Source organism: Triticum aestivum, chromosome 4B, assembly GCF_018294505.1.
Source record: "Triticum aestivum cultivar Chinese Spring chromosome 4B, IWGSC CS RefSeq v2.1, whole genome shotgun sequence".
NCBI lineage: Eukaryota > Viridiplantae > Streptophyta > Magnoliopsida > Poales > Poaceae > Triticum > Triticum aestivum.
In genome coordinates, this window is record NC_057804.1 from 374,880,428 (window position 1) to 374,889,002 (window position 8,575).

Below are 8,575 nucleotides of genomic sequence, written 5' to 3' on the forward strand. Positions count from 1 at the left end.
GCGGGGCTGCCACCGGGCTGGATCCAGGGCGATTGGATCCATTCTTCACTTCGGCAAGAAGATATGGACGAGCTGGCGGAGTCCGGACTGATCGCCAAGGGAGCGGCAAGGCTGCCGGAGGGGGAGATGGAACCGCAGCCTCGACCGGGTGAGTGTGTACTGCTTGCCACCCACGTCGACCGGGGTTTTTCGCTCCCTCCACACCCCTTCTTCCGGGGATTCCTGAATTTCTTCGGTGCTCAACTCCACCATTTTTCTCCCAACACCATCACGTATCTGGCTGTGTTCGTGTCGATGTGTGAAAACTTCTTAGGGTGTCGACCGCACTGGGGTCTTTTCAAACATATCTTCACCATCCGATCCCAGTCAGTCAAAAAAGCAAAGTCGAGTGACTCAAAGAGCCATGTCATCCAGATGTGTGGGGGTTTAGGTATACAGAAAAGGCATAGGAGTTCTTTCCCTGCTATGACTCTCCCTGAATCGGTTAGGGGTTGGCAGTCGACCTGGTTCTCCTGCCAGGACGCTGTAGCTCCAGGTCAGTCGACTGGCCTTCCCCACTTCACATTCGACCGTGTTCAGGCTCCTTCTCCACTCAAAGTGACTACTGCTGAGAATGTGGAGATGAAGATGTTGGTGGAGAAAGTGGTCCAACTTATCAATGAGGGTGTCACCGGCCTGGACCTGCTAGAAGTATTCCTTAGTCGATGCATCCAGCCTCTTCAGGCTTGTGATCATCCTATGTGGTTGTACTCCAGCCCGAAGACACCGCTCGGGTCCACCCAAAGGAAGTGCTGTCCAAGACCGTGGCTATGTGGTTGAAGAGTATCGCAGGCAATCGGGACAACCCCATAGGATCCAGGCGAGTCATCCCCTTCGGACACGACAATCCGCCCAACAAGGTATGCTCTTTTATGCTGGCTTCCTGGCATATATGTTCCGACTGCACTTGATATCGACTGACTTTTACTCAACTTTTTGTCTTGTAGGTTTTTACTGAGATGTATTCGATGCCCAACGGCGAACAAGCTCTGGAGCAGGGCCAGGAAGGAGAGGCCAGCGCAGAAGAGAGTGGCGACTGGGAGTCTTCGGATGAAGAGGAGGAGGAGAAGAGCGAGGAGTCAAACAACGAGGAAGAAGTCGACTCGCTGCCGCGTTACGAGCACCGATCCAAGCAGCAACATGACCCGGCAGGCGGGCGTGGGAAGAACGTGGCTTCGAGTACCCACGCTCAGAAGCACACTCGGACGTCGACTCCGGAGCCGACGGAGAAGGTCGCCAAGCAGCCCAAGGTTGCTCCTCCCAAGGCTCGGAAGACTTTGCCGCGGATCAAGATGGACGTCCCTGTGGCTTCGGGGTGAGTATCACACTTGTGTTTATGCAGACCGACTGAAATTTCTATTTTGACCAATTGGATCATGTATCTTTCTAGCCCCACCTCTGCTGCTACTGACATGGATATCGATAAGGCACCAGGAGACGAGGAGGCCACCTCTCGGGCTGGTAAGTCCGTTCGGCCAGGTTTCATTTACTCGAGTGAGTTGTCAATCAGCTGAATTTCTGATATTTCTCCCTTTCTGTAGTTCCACAAGAGATTGTCGTGATCCCTGATGACTAAGAAGAAGAAGCGTCTCTACAGGAGAGGAGGAAGAAGAGTGGAAGCTCAAGTAGGAGGAGGCTTGAAATTCAAGTCCCTCAGTCGACGCCGACGCTTGAGGCGGTGGTCGAACGTTCCGGTGAGCCGGTTCGGACCAACGTCACATTCGCCAACCCGCTGATGACTGATCATCCATCGGGATCGACTGCACTGACTCCTGCCGCTCCAGTGCAACCCCACGTGTCTGACCCAATAACTGCTTCGATTGCCTTGGAGCCATCACTATTTGCCACGTATTAGACCCCAGACGACTTGTCGAGTGCCGCCAGGGATGCTCTTTGCCAGGTGAACCTTGTCATGGAGCAGGTGAAGGTGATGCACGAGGCTAGTCAGGTGGCTTACAACGCCAGCACTGCCCTTCAGACCAATGTTCAGGTTAGCAAAACTCCGACTGAACTTTTGAATGTTGTTTTATATCCGATCACCCACTGGGGTGTTCCTTTGTTTAGAGTTTAGGAAATCTTCCACTCCACTTGACTCGAGATGAGTCTCAGTAAACTGTCTAGATCAGTGGGGGCACACCGATTACACCCACTGAGTGTAGTCCCTGAGACCACGGTCGACTGTTGGCAGTCAACTGAGGTCTTAGAATCTATTCTCTCTCTTTTTTCTGGACTCACGCTGGGCAGACCCTGCTGAGTATTGATCTGAACCAGTGGGGGCATGCTAAGTGCACCCACTGGGTGTAGTCCCTGAGACTACTGTTGAATATTTGATTCGGCAGTAGTCTTAGAGTAATTTTTCCCTATCACTGTCTCTTATTTCTGTCGACTGACATATCTCTCTTGCTGACTGCAGAGGTCTTGTGATCTTGGAGCTCGGCTTTCCGAGTTAAAGAAGAAGCATATCAGCGTTGAACTTGACCTTGAACTCGCAAAGAAGAATCTCAAGACTGGTCAACAAGAGATGACCATCATGGGAGGTAACCATTCGACTGTCTTGTCTGCTTAGTAGCTTGCACTTTCCACTTCTTTTTCTTTCAGTCTCTTTGAACCGAGTGACTTCACACAAGCAGATGTGCGTAGTGAAAACCGCCAACTTCAGGCTCGTCTGAAGAGTGTTGTTTCTTTAGAGAGAATGAAAGAGGCTTTGGAGAAGAAGGACCTGGACCTTGCTGCTGCTCAGAAGGAAGCACGTGAGAAGATGACGCTTGCGGACCAGAAGCTGGCTTCCGTCGGCAAATTAGAGGAGGAGAACGCGAAGTTGAAGACCGCCATCTCAGAAGATAATCGAGAAGTCGAGCAACTGAAAAAGGACAAGGAGAACCTGACCACTGAAGTTGGCGGCCTCAAAACCAAGACAGACAAGCTAGAGTCTTATCTAGAACAACTTGCCGCGAAGCTAATCCTGAAGCTTGAAGGTATGGTCATTCGACTGGTTAATTGTGGTCGACTGAAGTTTGTTGTAATATTGTCGACTCATTGTTTTTCGCGGTGGAACAGAACTTTGTCAGGACTTTGAAGCTGAAACCGGGCGGGTCGAGACAGGTCTCGACCCCATCAATTGTCTCGTGAAAGATGATGTTGCGATGAATCTGCTGTGATTGGAATCACGCTTGGACGATGCAGTTGCTTATCTGGCTCGACTGAAGGCGGCGATGACCCGAGCGGACCCCGAACTCCGGCCTCGGGCGGAACTCTCTCAAGATCTCGAGTCGCTGATGACTCGACTCAATCAGATTCCTGGCCGAGTGCAAGAGTGGAAGAAGTCCTCTGCTTACTGTGGTGCTGATGTCGCCTTGTCATTGGTTCGAGTGCATTGCAAGGAGGCTAAATAAGACAAGCACTCCTTCCAGTCCTTCATGGACACCTTCCTCGAGGCAGCCACTCGTATTGCCGACAGCATCGACCTTGACAGCTTCTGTGATCTAGCCAGTCCTTCTCCCGCCGAGTGACTGAAAAACATTATGCTTCACCTTTATTTGCCTCGGAATGCCGAGTGATTTTTTAATTGTTAAAACTCCTTCGGGCCTGACACCCGAGTACTTTAATCTGCGGTTAGGAACCTTTTGATTTATCTTTGAATATGTTGCGTTTATCTTTGAGTGAAACTCATTCTTCTCTCGGATTGGTTTCTGTTCGTTCGATGCAGCTTCTGAAGAAGAATCAGCAGCCGACCAGTTGGACAAGCCTTGAGCAACATTGATCAGCTCATCAGCAAGGCACTCAGCAATTGTCTTGACGTTCCTGTCAACAGTTTGCCTTGGCACCAGCCATTGGATGGGCCTTTGACAGTGCACACAATCTCGTCCTTCTTCTTGACGGTGCAGCCCCGGGGGGGGGGGGTTGTGGTCGACCCACACCATTCAGCGGGACTGGTCAGCTTATCAACGAGGCATTCAGCAATGGTCTTGACATTCCTGAAAGTGGCTCATCTTGGCGACACGCTCAATCTCGTCCTTCTTCTTGATGGTGCAACTCTGAAGTGGGGGTCGTGGTCGACCCGCACTTTGCTGTCCTTGTGGATTAAGATGGAGCGTATGGCTAAGTCCCCGAGCGAGAAGATCAGTTTTCACTTGAGACGATTTTTCAAACTTAGGCGAGTACTGGACTGCAGCTAAGCCCCCGAGTGGGAGGATTGCTCACCACTCAGTAGGATTTTACAAACTTAGGTGAGTACTGGACTGCATCTAAGCCCCTGAGTGGGAGGATTGCTCACCACTCTGTAGGATTTTACAAACTTAGGCAAGTACTGAACTGCAGCTAAGCCCTCGAGCGGAAAGATTGCTCCCATAATCTTGTCCTTCTTCTTCACGGTGCAGCCCCAGGGGGGAGGGGGGTCGTGGCCGACCCGTATCATTCGGTAGGACCTTTTAAACTTAGGTGAGCAATGGACTGCAACTAAGCCTCCGAGTGAGAGGCAGACTCATCACTCGATAGGATTTTTTATCACTTAGGCGAGTACTGGACTGCAGCTAAGCCCCAGAGTGAGAAGCAAACTCACCACTCGGTAGGATTTTTTATCACTTAGGCGAAACGGATTCGCAGCTAAGGCACCCACTGGAGGATTTTAGAACATGTAAAAAATGAACAACAATCATCAGAAGACTGTAAAATCATGTCTTTTGATAATCACACTAAAAGGTACTTCTTATTACATCTCAACTGTCTAAATACTTTAAGAGTAAAAAGGGCGGAGCAGTTGCATTCCAAGCACGTGGCTCATCTTTATTGTGCTCGACATTGAAAAGACGATACGCTCCATTGTGGAGCACTTTGGTGACGATGAAAGGGCCTTCCCAAGCAAGAGCGAGCTTTTGTGGTTTCTGTTGGTGCACTCGAAGAACCAGGTCTCCTTCCTGAAATGCCCGACCCCTTACGTTTCTGGCATGGAATCGACGTAGGTCTTGCTGATAAATGGTCGACCGGATCAAGGCCATCTCTCTTTCCTCTTCCAGGAGATCGACTGCATCTTTCCGAGCCTGTTCTGCTTCCTCTTCTGAGAAGAGTTCGACTCGGGGCACGTTGTGGAGCAAATCACTCAGAAGTATGACTTCAGCTCCGTAGACTAAGAAGAATGGAGTCCGTCCAGTCGACCGATTAGGAGTTGTTCTCAATCCCCAAAGTACTGATGGGAGTTCATCGACCCAAGCCCCTGCTGCATGCTTGAGGTCATGCATCAACCTGGGTTTCATTCCATTGAGAATCAATCCATTTGCTCACTCAGCCCGCCCATTTGACTGAGTATGGGCAACCGAAGCGTAATCGACCCTCGTGCCTTGGGAAGCACAAAAGGCTCTGAATTCGTCAGAGTCGAAGTTTGATCTGTTATCCGTGATGATCCTGTGCAGAACACCATATCTAAATATCAATTCCCTGATGAAACTTACAGCTGTACTTGCTTCCAGGTTTTTAATGGGCTTGACTTCGACCCATTTGGTAAACTTGTCAATTGCCACCAGCACATGGGTAAATCCACTCCTGCTAGTCCACAGAGGTCCAACCATGTCCAATCCCAGACAACAAAAGGCTAGACGAGTGGAATAGTCTTCAGAGCTGACGCAGGTTTATGGGACATGTTGGAGTAAAACTGACAGCCTTCACACTTGTCCACTATTTCTTTTGCCATCTCGTTGGCAAGTGGCCAGTAAAATCCGGCTCGGTATACTTTGGCCACGATGTTCCGAGAGGACGCATGGTGACCATAGGTCCCCGAGTGAATATCATTGAGGATCATTCGGCCTTCTTCTGGCATGATGCACTTCTGGCAGACTCCAGTTACACTTTCTCTGAACAACTGACCTTTTATCACGGTAAAGGCTTTAGATCGTCGGACGATCTGTCGAGCCTCTTCTTCATCCTCTGGAAGTTCTTTCCTAAGAATGTATGCAATGTATGGCACCGTCCAGTCGGGAGTGGTGACCAAAACCTCCATGACTAAGTCGACCACGGCTGGGATTTCGACTTCAGTCAAATCTGTGGCGCTCTTGGGCTGTGGCGACTCTTCAGTGAAAGGATCTTCCTGAACTGAAGGTGAATGAATATGTTCCAAAAGCACATTGCTGGGAATGGCCTCTCTCTTTGTACCTATCTTTGCCAACTCATCTGCAGCTTGATTTTTAAGTCGGGGTATATGGTGAAGCTCCAACCCTTCAAACTTCTTTTCCAACTTTCTTACTGCATCGCAATAACCAGTCATGGCCGGGCTTCTAACATCCCATTCCTTCATCACTTTATTAACCACCAAATCTGAGTCACCTTAGACCATAAGGCGACGGACACCGAGTGAAACGGCCATACGCAACCCGTACAAAAGTGCTTCATATTCGGCTTCATTATTGGAGGAATCAAAATGAATCTGGAGAACGTCGCTAAGCTTGTCTCCACGGGGGGATACCAATACTACCTCGACACCTGAACCATTCAGCATCTTGGATCCATGAAAGAACATAGTCCAATACTCCGAGTGAACTTGAGTCGGCAACTGCTGCTCAATCCACTCGGCAAGGAAATCTGCGATTGCTTGGGACTTGATAGCTTTCTTTGCCTCAAACTTGATATCCAATGGAAGGAGTTCAATCACCCATTTTGCCACTCGCCCAGTTGCATCTCTGTTATTCAGAATTTCAGATAATGGTGCGTTGCTGACGACTGTAATGGAGTGATTAGAGGAACAATGTGCAACCTTCTTCATGGTCATGTATATTCCATAGACAAGCTTCTGATAATGTGGATATCATTGCTTGGATGGAGTCAAAACCTCAGAGAGATAATATACTGGGCGTTGAACCTTGTAAGCTTTTCCTTCCTCTACTCGCTCGACCGTGAGTACTGTACTGACAACTTGTCCAGTGGATGCAATGTAAAGCAGTAAAGGCTCCTTGCTGATTGGCGCAGCGAGCACCGGCTGGGTGGAAAGCAGGGTTTTGAGCTCTGCAAACGCTGCATCAGCTTCCTCAGTCCACTCGAACTTATCAGATTTCTTCATCAATCGGTAAAGAGGCAAGGCCTTTTCACCGAGATGAGAAATGAATCGACTGAAGGCGGCCAAACAACTAGTCAGCTTCTGAACGTCATGCACCCGCACAGGGTGTTTCATTCAGAGGATGATATCAACTTTTTCCGGATTGGCGTCGATCCCTCATTCAGAAACGAGAAAACCGAGTAACTTTCCCCCTGGAACTCCGAATGTGCACTTTGGCAGATTAAGCTTGATATCGTATCTTCTTAGGTTGGCAAAGGTTTCTACGAGGTCAGTCAATAGGTCAGAACCTTTGCGAGACTTGACCACAATGTCATCCATGTACGCTTCCACATTCCAACTGATTTGAGTGAGCAGGCACTTCTGAATCATTCTCATGCATGTGGCTCCGGCATTTTCAAGACCAAATGGCATGGTGACATAGCAAAAGCACCCGAATGGGGAGATGAAGGCTGTTTTTATTTCATCAGGACCATATAGTAGGATCTGATGATACCCGGAATATGCATCTAAAAAAGACAAGCGCTCACACCCCGCAGTCGAGTCAACAATCTGATCGATGCGGGGGAGAGGGAAGTGATCTTTTGGGCAGACCCGATTGATATGGTTGAAACCAATGCACATACGAAGTGAATCGTCCTTCTTAGGGACCATGACTACATTGGCAAGCCACTCGGAGTGGTAGATCTCACGGATGAACTCTGCTGCTAGCAGCCGAGCCACGTCCTCGCCAATCGCTTTCCTCTTCTGTACAGCGGACCGTCGAAGATGCTCTTTGACGGGTTTTACCTTGGGGTCGACACGCAAATGGTGCTCAGCCATTCTTCTGGGTACACCTGGCATGTCAGAGGGTTTCCATGCAAAGATGTCCCAGTTCTCACAGAGGAACTGGATGAGCGCTTCTTCCTATTTGTTGTCGAGTGTCATTGATATATGAGTTGGTGCGGCATTGGGATCGGTCGGGTGAATATGAATCAGCTTCGTTTCATAAGATGACTGAAATGCAGAATCCGTGGCAGGCTTCTTGGCTCGGAGCAAATCACTCGGATCTGCATTCTTCTGATACTCTTGGAGTTCCACTGCTGCCATCTGCGCATCGGCAATTTTGGAAACTTTTTGGAAGCATTCCTCTGCTTTCTGCCGATTGCCAGTAACTGTGATCACACCTTTGGGGCCAGGCATCTTCAACTTGAGGTACACGTAACATGGTCGAGCCATAAAATGTTCGTAGGCAAGGCTACCCAAAATGGCATGATAAGCACTCTGGAAATCCACGACTTCAAATGTCAACTTTTCCTTACGGTAATGCTTGGAATCACCGAAAACCACGTTGAGAGCGATCTGCCCGAGTGATTCGGCTTTCTTTCCAGGGATAACACCATGGAAACTCATATTGCTCTCCCTAAGTTTGGACATCAGAATGCCCATCCCCTTCAAGGTTTCAGCATAAAGGATATTCAGATCGCTACCACCATCCATCGGCACTTTAGTCAGTCTAGT